Here is a 12746-nt window from a genome sequence, read left to right on the forward strand (position 1 = left end):
TATTTCTGAAGTGTTAAGTTCTATTCAATAGATGAATGGCGATCCATCATAGCACGTTGAATCTTAATCCAAGTGTCCAACATTAGTTCGCTGCATCTCTGATCGATCCATTCGTGGCTCCTTAGAAACTTTGAAATTTTGTAACTAAAGATCTAGATCTCCGTTTAGAACAGTGGTTCTTGCATTAAGTTTGTAAAATTATTCTCTACAACTTTCGTGTAGGAGGTTTCTCCATCCGACCAATTTGTTTGGACAACTTTTCGGACACCATTAGAGCTTAACCGCGAACTGTAAAATTCATATCTTTAGTTCTACCCGTCGGTTTTTGACAAACTTTATACCGTTGGAATCAGTAAAATGCGTAGATCATTCAAGATATTTTGCATGTTGGATTTAGACACTTTGTTTTCGCGGTATTTCTATGATCCGCAATATCGTCCCTCGACTATGAAAATCATTTAGACACATTCATCATGTTCCATGATCACATCTCCCCACAACATATTATCCTAGTCCATATTTTTTAAATAACAATTGAGTTATTTGAGTAAAGCGTGACATGCTAAATTTTCGATTTTTACCTTGATCTAGCGGGATGGAGATACTCTAACTCATATCACATGCGTTGAACCCTTGTTATCTATTAGGATCCGCGAACCAAATTCCAACGTCTATCATGCCTAACCAACACCAATTACACGCATTAGTCTAAATGAAACTATTCAACTTACAAATGAGTAAATTGAGTAATTCCATATATCACTAGTTCCTAACTAATCTTTTTTTTTCTTGTGCCATTGGTGAGTGTTGCACACTCTCCATAATGGTATGTTGCTTTACGCCATCTGAGCTTCATGTGACTCTATCACATGGATCATTCCAATTATTCATTCCGGTGTAGCAAACAACCCTTGACCATATGCCTTTGTTAATCTTTTTCCTCGTAAGCATTTGAGTTTTTCTTTCAAAGTACATGACCCTTCCAATCTATCAAACCGTATCTTGCAAGCCAAACCTCATGCCACAACTTAGTACCATAGAGCGTTTTTTTTTAAATTGATTGTCTTGATTGTATTATGTTGTTATGAATTGTGTGTTTATGTTGTGTTACCTTTATCTTATAGTTCGTACGAGAGCTGCGTGTTTTGATTGAAAGAAGTGAACGCTCTTCGACTACCAAAAGGCAAGTGACACACACCAAAAGTCCCAATTTTAAATTCTTGCACAATAGTGTTTTTATAGTAGACATGTCTAGGGTTTATGCTTTTTGCTTGCTATTAAATCCTAGTAGTTTAGCTACACCACTCCTTGACTCCCTTAGCCGCCATTAAATTTAGTTGTTACCTGCTATGCCATGGAAAAAGTTTTGATAGAGGTTAAGGAAAAACAACTGAGTTTAATGAATTACCTGGGTGAATGGTGGAGTTATGGAGAGGGTGGCTGTATCAGGGGGCAAGACCCTGGTGCTAGTGCACACTTGCGGAAAGTCACCCAGGCTTAAAGAGATTGTAGACAAATCTTGCTCATTAGCTTCACGTACAACCACATGCTACTATGGCTACGGCTTGACAAAGTATGTTGTATGAACCCGGATCCTAGGGGCCAGGTGGTGGTAGAGGGATACTGTAGGTGGGGGCGTGGCCCTTAGGGAATGGTTCGGGCGACTACACACAGAAGGTCTCGGCCACGGTCTACACCTGTCCTTAAGCAAAATGTGCAACAAGGTAGAAGGATTGACCTGGCCATGTGGGTAAAGGTGTACAACCTCTCGAGAGTGTAAAATCTAAGTACTTAGCCGTGTCCCCGGTTATGGACAACTTGAGCGAACTGACAAGTCCTTGTTCGAAGATCTCCTCATCCCAATTTCTTAAATAAAATTTGATGGGTGAACAAGGGTAGGAAGGTACATTGGGGCTTTACCAATGCTACTGTTAATTTGGTACATTGGGGTTTTACCAATGTTACTGCTAATTAGATTGAAAGAAAATGTTTTGATAAATGATAGGGAAAAATTGGCTTTATGCAACATAAACTTGAGCTCTACCAGCCAAATGTACACTTAAGTGTTAGGTTGCCATTTGAGTCCACTATAGTGTCATCTTGCCAATACAATTCAAATGTATTGACAAATCGTGGCTGTAACTTTTCATGTTGCAGATGTTTTGAAAGACGAGTGAGTTTCGATGGTTAGGGTTACGAGTCTATCCTCAACATGCTCGCCTGTGGCACATGAAGACGAAGGACTCCATGCTTTCTATGTTTATTCGTTGTGAAACTCTGATGATATGCTAGCCTTGTGCTATGCAATTTGTAATCCTTTATGTAAATTCTGGATCATACGATGTAATAAAGACCTTTGTTTCTTGGTATTACATCTTGTACTGTGTGTGCTAGCGATTGATCCAGGGACTAGCACAGATACGCACAGAGATCGGCACCTTAAAAGGTGAGGTCGCTACATGATGACCCACAAGTATAGGGGGTGTATCGTAGTACTTTCGATAAATAAGAGTGTCGAACCCAATGAGGAGCAGAAGGTGTTGACAAGCAGTTTCGATGAAGGATTCACTGTAAATGCTCACAGACAAGTTTTCAGGGGGTTTTGATATAGCAGATAAATAAAGTATAAGTAAATAAAATGCGAGAGTAATAATAATTGCAGCGAGTGGCCCAATCCTTTTTAGCACAAAGGACAAGCCGGTTTGTTTACTTATAATGACCAAACGTTCTTGAGGACACACGGGAATTTAGTCTAGTGCTTTCGCTTCATATAGTTGATTAATCTTCATTGTTTTGATAAGTGTTATGTGGGTGAACCTATGCTAATGCACCACCCTTCCTAGGACTAATACATACTTGTGATTATACCCCTTGCAAGCATCCGCAAATACAAGAAACTAATTAAGATAAATCTAACCACAACCTTAAACTCTGAGATCCTGCTATCCCTCCTGCATCGATATACCAACGGGGGTTCAGGTTGTTGTCACTCCGGCAACCCCACAATTAGCAAACAAATACAAGATGCATTCCCCTAGGCCCATAAAGGTGAAGTATCATGTAGTCGACGTTCACATGACACCACTAGAAGAATAACACCACAACTTAAATATCAAACCATTAAATATTACTCAACATAGTTCACTACTAACATTTAGACTTCACCCATGTCCTCAAGAACTAAACGAACTACTCACGAGACATCATATGGAACATGATCAGAGGTGATATGCTGATGGATAACAATCTGAACATAAACCTTGATCCAATGGTTTCACTCAATAGCATCAATAACAAGGAGTAATCAACACCGGGAGAGTTTCCCCTATGAAATAATCAAGATTCAACCCTAGATGTTACAGCGGTGACGAGGTGTGATACGTCTCAAACGTATCTATAATTTCTTATGTTCCATGCTACTTTTATGATGATACTCACATGTTTTATACACATTATATGTTATTATTATGCATTTTCCGGCACTAACCTATTGACAAGATGCCGAAGAGCCGATTGTTGTTTTCTCGCTGTTTTTGGTTTCAGAAATCCTAGTAAGGAAATATTCTCGGAATTGGACGAAATCAACGCCCAGGGGCCTATTTTTCCACGAAGCTTCCAGAAGTCCGAAGAGGAAACAAAGTGGGGCCACGAGGTGGCGCCACACTAGGGCGGCGCGGCCCAAGCCCTGGCCGCACCGGCCTGTTGTGTGGGCCCCTTGTGACGCTCCCTGACCTACCCTTCCGCCTACATATAGTCTTCGTCGCGAAACCCCCAGTACCGAGAGCCACGATGCGGAAAACCTTCCCGAGACGCAGCCGCCGCCAATCCCATCTCGGGGGATTCAGGAGATCGCCTCCGGCACCCTGCCGGAGAGGGGAATCATCTCCCGGAGGACTCTTCATCGCCATGATCGCCTCCGGATCGATGTGTGAGTAGTTCACCCCTGGACTATGGGTCCATAGCAGTAGCTAGATGGTCGTCTTCTCCTAATTGTGCTATCATGTTCGATCTTGTGAGCTGCCTATCATGATCAAGATCGTCTATTTGTAATCCTACATGTTGTGTTTGTTGGGATCCGATGGATATTGAATACTATGTCAAGTTGATTATCAATCTATCATATATGAGTTGTTTATGTTCTTGCATGCTCTCCGTTGCAAGTTGAGGCTCTGGCCAAGTTGATACTTGTGACTCCAAGAGGGAGTATTTATGCTCGATAGTGGGTTCATGCCTCCATTAAATCTGGGACGATGATGTGAAAGTTCTAAGGTTGTGGATGTGTTGTTGCCACTAGGGATAAAACATCGATGCTTTGTCTAAGGATATTTGTGTTGATTACATTACGCACCATACTTAATGCAATTGTCCGTTGCTTGCAACTTAATACCGGAAGGGGTTCGGATGATAACCCGAAAGTGGACTTTTTAGGCATAGATGCATGCTGGATAGCGGTCTATGTACTTTGTCGTAATGCCCTGATTAAATCTCATAGTACTCATCATGATATATGTATGTGCATTGTTATGCCTTCTTTATTTGTCAGTTGCCCAACTGTAATTCGTTCACCCAACATGCTATTTATCTTATGGGAGAGACACCACTAGTGAACTGTGGACCCCGGTCCTATTCTTACATCTGAAATACAATCTACTGCAATACTTGTTCTTTACTGTTCTTCGCAAACAATCATCTTCCACACAATACGGTTAATCCTTTGTTCACAGCAAGCCGGTGAGGTTGACAACCTCACTGTTACGTTGGGGCAAAGTAATTTGGTTGTGTTGTGCAGGTTCCACGTTGGCGCCGGAATCCCTGGTGTTGCGCCGCACTACACTTCGCCGCCATCAACCTTCAACGTGCTTCTTGGCTCCTCCTGGTTCGATAAACCTTGGTTTCTTTCTGAGGGAAAACTTGCTACTGTCTGCATCACACCTTCCTCTTGGGGTTCCCAACGGACGTGTGTTAATTGCACGCATCAAGCTAATTTTTTGGCGCCGTTGCCGGGGAGATCAAGACACGCTGCAAGGGGAGTCTCCACTTCCAATCTCTTTACTTTGTTTTTGTCTTGGTTTATTTTATTTACTACTTTGTTTGCTGAACTAAAACAAAACACAAAAAAATTAGTTGCTAGCTTTACTTTATTTACTGTCTTGTTCTCTACATTAAAAACACAAAAAAATTAGTTACTTGCATTTACTTTATCTAGTTTGCTTTATTTACTACTGTTAAAATGAATACTCCTGAAAACACTAAGTTGTGTGACTTCACAAACACTAATAATAATGATTTCTTATGCACACCTATTGCTCCACTCGCTACAACAGCAGAATTCTTTGAAATTAAACCTCGCTTTACTCGAATCTTGTTATGAGAGAGCAATTTTCTCGGTGTTAGTTCCGATGATGCTCGCTGCCCATCTTAATAATTTTGTTGAACTATGTGAAATGCAAAAGTATAAGGATGTAGATGGTGATATTATAAAATTGAAATTGTTTCCTTTCTCATTAAGAGGAAGAGCTAAAGATTGGTTGCTATCTTTGCCTAAGAATAGTATTGATTCATGGACTAAATGTAAAGATGCTTTTATTGGTAGATATTATCCTCCCGCTAAAATTATATCTTTGAGAAGTAGCATAATGAATTTTAAGCAATTAGATAATGAACATGTTGCTCAAGCATGGGAGAGAATGAAATCTTTGGTAAAGAATTGCCCAACCCATGGACTAACTACTTGGATGATCATCCAAACCTTTTATGCAGGACTGAATTTTTCTTCGCGGAACCTATTGGATTCAGCTGCTGGAGGCACCTTTATGTCCATTACTTTGGGGGCGGCTACAAAGCTTCTTGATAATATGATGGTCAATTACTCTGAATGGCACACTGAAAGGGCTCCACAAGGTAAGAAGGTAAATTATGTCGAAGAAACCTCCTCCTTGAGTGATAAGATTGATGTGATTATGTCTATGCTTGTGAATGGTAGATCTAATGTTGATCCTAATAATGTTCCTTTAGCTTCATTGGTTGCTCAAGAAGAAAATGTTGATGTGAACTTCATTAAAAATAATAATTTCAACAACAACGCTTATAGGAATAATTCTGGTAACAACTATAGGCCATATCCTTCTGCTAATGGTAATGGTTATGGTAATTCTTATGGGAATTATTACAACAATAATAGGGGTGTACCCCCTGGTCTTGAAGCTATGATTAAAGAATTTATTAGTACACAAACTTCTTTTAACAAATCTGTTGAGGAAAAGCTTGATAAAATTGATATTCTTGCTTCTAAGGTTGATAGACTTGCCTCTGATGTTGATCTTTTAAAATTGAAAGTTATGCCTAATAAGGATATTGATAATAAGATTGTTACTACAGCAAATGCCATCCAAGTTAGAATTAATGAGAATATAAGATTGATGGCTGAATTGCATGCTAGGTGGGATAGAGAAGAAAATGAAAAACTTGCTAAAAAGAATAATGTAGCTAAAGTTTGGACTATTACCACCACTAGTAATGTTAATGATTCACATGTTGCTACACCCCTTACTATCAATGGTAAAAAAATTGGTGTTGGCAATGTTTCTACTCCTAGTACAAAGCGTACAAAACTGCCTGAAACTGCTAAAACTGCTGAAACTGCTTGTGATAAAACTGCTGAAATTTTTTCCAACATTGGGGACAATGACCCCATTGCTGTAGATCATAATGGTTTAGATTTTGATGATTGTCACATCTCTGAAGTTATAAAGTTCTTACAAAAACTTGCTAAAAGTCCCAATGCTAGTGCTATAAATTTGGCCTTTACAAAACATATTACAAATGCTCTCATAAAAGCTAGAGAAGAGAAACTAAAACTTGAAACTTCTATTCCTAGGAAGTTAGAAGATGGTTGGGAGCCCATCATTAAGATGAGGGTCAATGATTTTGATTGTAATGCTTTATGTGATCTTGGTGCAAGTATTTCTGTTATGCCTAAGAAACTCTATGATATGCTTGACTTGCCACCATTGAAAAATTGTTATTTGGATGTTAATCTTGCTGATAATGCTACGAAGAAACCTATGGGGAGGATTAATAATGTTCGTATTATGGTTAACAATAACCTTGTCCCCGTTGATTTTGTTGTCTTGGATATTGAATGCAATGCATCTTGTCCCATTATATTGGGAAGACCTTTTCTTCGAACTGTTGGTGCTATTATTGATATGAAGGAAGGTAATATTAAATATCAATTTCCTCTCAAGAAAGGTATGGAACACTTCCCTAGAAAAAGAATGAAGTTACCTTATGATTCTATTATTAGAACAAATTATGATGTCGATGCTTCATCTCTTGATAATACTTGATTCACACTTTCTGCGCCTAGGCTGAAAGGCGTTAAAGAAAGCGCTTATGGGAGACAACCCATGATTTTACTACAGTACTTTTGTTTTATATTTGAGTCTTGGAAGTTGTTACTACTGTAGCAACCTCTCCTTATCTTTATTTTATTGCATTGTTGTGCCAAGTAAAATCTTTGATAGTAAAGTCAATACTAGATTTGGATTACTGCACAGAAACAGATTTTTTTGCTGTCACGAATCTGGGCAGAATTCTCTGTAGGTAACACAGAAAAATCTGCAAATTTACGTGCGTGATTCTCAGATATGTACGCAACTTTCATTCAATTTGAGCATTTTCATCTGAGCAAGTTAAGTGCCCCTGTAAAATTCGTCTTTACGGACTGTTCTGTTTTGACAGATTCTGCCTTTTATTTCGCATTGCCTGTTTTGCTATGTTTGATGGATTTCTTTGTTCCATTAACTTTCAGTAGCTTTGTGCAATGTCCAGAAGTGTTAAGAATGATTATGTCACCTCTGAACATGTGAATTTTCAATTATGCACTAACCCTCTAATGAGTTTGTTTCGAGTTTGGTGTGGAGGAAGTTTTCAAGGGTCAAGAGAGGAGTATGATACAATATGATCAAGAAGAGTGAAAAGTCTAAGCTTGGGGATGCCCCCGTGGTTCATCCCTGCATATTTTAAGAAGACTCAAGCATCTAAGCTTTGGGATGCCCAAGGCATCCCCTTCTTCATCGACAACATTATCAGGTTCCTCTAGTGAAACTATATTTTTATTCAGTCACATCTTATGTGCTTTGCTTGGAGTGTCTGTTTGCTTTAGTTTTTGTTTTGTTTGAATAAAATCGGATCCTAGCATTCTTTGTATGGGAGAGAGACACGCTCCGCTGTTGCATATGAACACATGTGTTCTTAGCTTTATTCTTAATGTTCATTGCGAAGGTTGAACTACCTCGTTCATTGATATATGGTTGGAAACGGAAAATGCCGCATGTGGTAATTGGTATAACGTCTTGGATAATTTGATACTTGGCAATTGTTGTGCTCATATAGATCATGATTAAGCTCTTGCATCATGTACCTTGCACCTATTAATGAAGAACTACATAGAGCATGTTAAAATTTGGTTTGCATGATTGGTCTGTCTAAGTCTAGATATTTTCTGGTTGAGGTGTTTGAACAACAAGGAGACGATGTAAAGTTTTATAATGCTTACAATATGTTTATATGTGAGTCTTGCTGCACCATTTCATACTTGAGTTTTCTTCAAACAACCTTGCTAGCCTAAGCCTTGTATTGAGAGGGATTCTTCTCGTGCATCCAAATCCTTGAGCCAAATCCATGCCATTTGTGTCCACCATACCTACCTACCACATGGTATTTCTCCGCCATTCCGAAGTACATTACTTGAGTGCTACCTTTAAACTTCCATTCTTTGCCTTTACAATACATAGCTCATGGAAAAATAGCCTTAAAAACTATTGTGGTGAAAAATATGTACTTATGTGTCTTATTTCTTAATAAGTTGCTTGTTGAGCGGTAACCATGTTTCTGGGGACGCCATCAACTTTTACCTTTGTTGAATATCATGTGAGTTGCTATGCATGTTCGTCTTGTCTGAAGTAAGGGAGATTTTCATGATCAAATGGTTTGAGTATGCATATTGTTAGAGAAGAACATTGGGCCGCTAACTAAAGCCATGAATCATGGTGGAAGTTTCAGTTTGGACACAAAACCTCAATCTCTTATGAGAATATTACTCGTTGTTGAATGCTTAAGCATTAAAAGAGGAGTCCATTATCTGTTGTCTATGTTGTCCCGGTATGGGTGTCTAAGTTGAGAATGATCAAAAGCGAGAAATCCAATGCGAACTTTCTCCTTAGACCCTTGTACAGGCGGCATACACTACAAGAAAAGTTGCCATGGACGACGAAGTTGAAGTCGCGCCGTGGTTGCTGGTGACCATGGCCGACGATTTTTGGTCTCTCCGTTGTGCATGTCAAAACGTTTTTTTCTCGTTTTCGAGGCCACCTAGCCCGACGAAAACGGCCAAAACGTCGCGTATGGTGGCCCGGGACGTGGTGCATCTCGAAATCTCGGGTTCGCCGGCCGAGTCAACGCAAATCCGCACCGCCGAGGGATGTAGGGCCCAGATGGCAGCCTCTCTGGGATTGTTTTTTTCTCGATCGCGCCATCTCGTTCAACGCTCTCCGATCGAGCCGTTTACGATGCAGGATCATGGGTCCCGCATGTCATCCTCTATGAACCAAAATTCTTTCTATTCTTGGATTTTTTTTTGACCCCTGATTTCTGGCTACTTCCTTTTTCTTTTGATCCCTTGCCGCCTTGGAAACGTTGAGACCGCTGCTGCTAAATGGGACCCGCATGTCATCCTCTATGTGCAATCAACTTTCTTTTCTTGGAGTTTTTTTGGCACCTCATATTTGGTCACTTGCCTTTTTCTTTCGATCCCCTGCCGCCTCTCAAACGGTGATACCGCTGCTGCTAAATGGGACCCGCATGTCATCCTCTATGTACTATAAAACTTTCTTTTCTTGAATTATTTTTGGCTCCTCATATTTGGTCACTTGCCTTTTTCTTTCGATCCCCTGCCGCCTCTCAAACGGTAATACCGCTGCTGCTAAATGGGACCCGCATGTCATCCTCTATGTACTATAAAACTTTCTTTTCTTGAATTATTTTTGGCACCTCATATTTGGTCACTTGCCTTTTTCTTTCGATCCCGTCCCGCCTCTCAAACGGTGATACCGCTGCTGCTAAATGGGACCCGCATGTCATCCTCTATCTACTATAAAACTTTCTTTTCTTGAATAATTTTTGGCTCCTCATATTTGATCACTTGCCTTTTTCTTTCGATCTCATGCCACGTTTGAAACATTGAGGAACCTGCAGGGTCATGGGACCCGCATGTCATCCTCTATGTACTATAAAAGTTCATTTTCTTGGTTTTTTTTCACCCTCTGATTTTTGGCTATTTCCTTTTTCTTTTGATCCCCTGCCGCCTTTGAAACGTTGAGGACTCTGCTGGCTCATAGGTCCCACATGTCAGCCTCTATGTACAATCAAGTTTCTTTTCTTGAATTATTTTTGGATCCTGATATTTGGTCACTTGCCTTTTTCTTTCGATCTCATGCCACGTTTGAAACGTTGAGGAACCTGCTGGCTCATGGGACCCGCATGTCATCCTCTATGTACAATAAAACTTTTTTTCTTGGATTTTTTTTGGCACCTGATGTTTGGTCACTTGCCTTTTTCTTTCGATCTCATGCCGCCTTTGAAACGTTGACTAAGATGCTGGCTCATGGGTCCCGCATGTCATCCTCTACGACAATAAAAGTTTTCTTTCTTGGAGTTATTTTTGACCCCTAATTTCCGGCTATTTGCCTTTTTCTTTTGATCTCCTGCCCCCTCTGAAACGATGAGGACGCTCGTTGGCGGGTCGGTCCCACATGTCATCCTCTATGAACAAATAAAAGTTTCCTTTGATGGATTTATTTTGAACCCCTAATCAATTTCCGGATATTTCCTTTTTTCTTTTGATCCCCGCCGCCTTGAAATCGCCGAGGATGCTACTGCCTCATGGGTCCCGCATGTCATCCTCTCAGAACGGTAAATGTTTTCTTTTCTTGGATTTTGTTGACCAAACGATTTTTGGCTTATTTTTTCTTTCGATCTCCTGCAGCCTTTAAAACGTTGAGGACGCTGCTGGCTCACGGGTCCCACATGTCAGCCTCTATGAACAATAAACGCTGAGGATGCTGCTGCCTCATGGGTCCCGCATGTCATCCTCTCAGAACGAAAATGTTTCTTTTCTTGGATTTTTTACCAACAGATTTTTGGTTTATTTTTTATTTCCATCCCCTGCCGCCTTTAAAACGTTGACGACGCTGCTTGCTCATGGGTCCCCGATGTCAGCCTCCCCGTACAACAAACATGTGATATCTTGATTATTTTGCAGACAATAAACAGTGTATTGCGCTCTGAGCTATTTCAAACGGATAAAATAAATCTTTATTTTTACATAAACAAACTTATATGTTGAATCTCCTTGTTTTTTTTGTTTTTGCGAAGCATAGGACTTTCCTGTTTTTTTAGAAAATTCCGAACTTTCCTGTTTTGGAGTGGGCTGAAATTGTACGAGTCAAAAGGCCAAGCAGGATAGTTCGAAGGCCCAGATGTCTAGATGCAGCCCAATTGAAATCTTTCTTCTTGGATTTTTTTCACCCCCTGATTTCTGGCTACTTCATTTTTCTTTTGGTCCTGTGCCGCCTTGGAAACGTTGAGACCGCTGCTGCAAAATGGGACCCGCATGTCATCCTCTATGTACAATAAATTTCTTTTTTTGGATTATTTTTGGCACTCATAGGTCCCGCATGTCATCCTCTATGAACCAAAATTCTTTCTATTCTTGGATTTTTTTTGACCCCCTAATTTCTGGCTACTTCCTTTTTTCTTTTGATCCCTTGCCGCCTTGGAAACGTTGAGACCGCTGCTGCTAAATGAGACCCGCATGTCATCCTCTATGTGCAATCAACTTTCTTTTCTTGGAATTTTTTTGGCACCTCATATTTGGTCACTTGCATTTTTCTTTCGATCCCGTGCAGCCTCTCAAACGGTGATACCGCTGCTGCTAAATGGGACCCGCATGTCATCCTCGATGTAAAACTTTCTTTTCTTGGATTATTTTTGGCTCCTGATATTTGGTCACTTGCCTTTTTTCTTTCGATCTCATGCCACGTTTGAAACGTTGAGGAACCTGCTGGCTCATGGGACCCGCATGTCATCCTCTATGTGCTATAAAAGTTTATTTTGTAGGGTTTTTTCACTCTCTGATTTTTGGCTATTTCCTTTTTCTTTTGATGCCCTGCCGCCTTGGAAACGTTGAATAAGCTGCTTACTCATGGGACCCGCATGTCATCCTCTATGTACAATCAAGTTTCTTTTCTTGAATTATTTTAGGCTCCTGATATTTCGTCACTTGCCTTTTTCTTTCGATCTCATGCCGCCTTTGAAACGTTGAGTAAGCTGCTGGCTCATAGGTCCCGCATGTCATCCTCTACGAACAATAAAAGTTTCTTTTCTTGGAGTTATTTTTGACCCCTAATTTCTGGCTATTTGCCTTTTTATTTCGATATCTGGATTATTTTGCAGACAATAAACAATGTATTTCGCTCTGAGCTATTGCAAACGGATAAATTAAATCTTTATTTTTACAACTTATATCTTGAATCTCCTTGTTTTTTGTTTTTGCGAAGCATAGGACATTCCTATTTTTTTTTTGAGAAAAATCCGAACTTTCATGTTCTGGAGTGGGCTGAAATTGTACTAATCAAAAGGCCCAGAAGGATAGTTCGAAGGCCCAGATGTCCAGATGCAGCCCA

This window comes from Lolium rigidum, chromosome 5 (assembly GCF_022539505.1).
Source record: "Lolium rigidum isolate FL_2022 chromosome 5, APGP_CSIRO_Lrig_0.1, whole genome shotgun sequence".
Lineage (NCBI taxonomy): Eukaryota > Viridiplantae > Streptophyta > Magnoliopsida > Poales > Poaceae > Lolium > Lolium rigidum.